Below are 239 nucleotides of genomic sequence, written 5' to 3'. Positions count from 1 at the left end.
GGCACCTGCAGGTGCAAAACCAAAACCGCAAGCTCCAATATCAGCCCCAAACTTAGTGATAAGAAATTATGTGCAAGTGGTGACTTAATGTGCACACAAGGTTTAGAGATGGTTGATTTTTATTGGTGTTAAATTAACCATAAACTGATTCAGCTTTGTTTACAAAGGATCTCCACATTTCTGCTGTGCTGCTTTTCTATGTCTTTATGATGTTTGAAGTAATCTTTATTTTGTAAAGG

This window comes from Sinocyclocheilus grahami, unplaced genomic scaffold (genome assembly GCF_001515645.1).
Source record: "Sinocyclocheilus grahami isolate Dianchi unplaced genomic scaffold, SAMN03320097.WGS_v1.1 scaffold1245.1, whole genome shotgun sequence".
NCBI classification, from domain to species: Eukaryota; Metazoa; Chordata; class Actinopteri; order Cypriniformes; family Cyprinidae; genus Sinocyclocheilus; species Sinocyclocheilus grahami.
Note: the sequence above shows the minus strand (reverse complement) of the source record.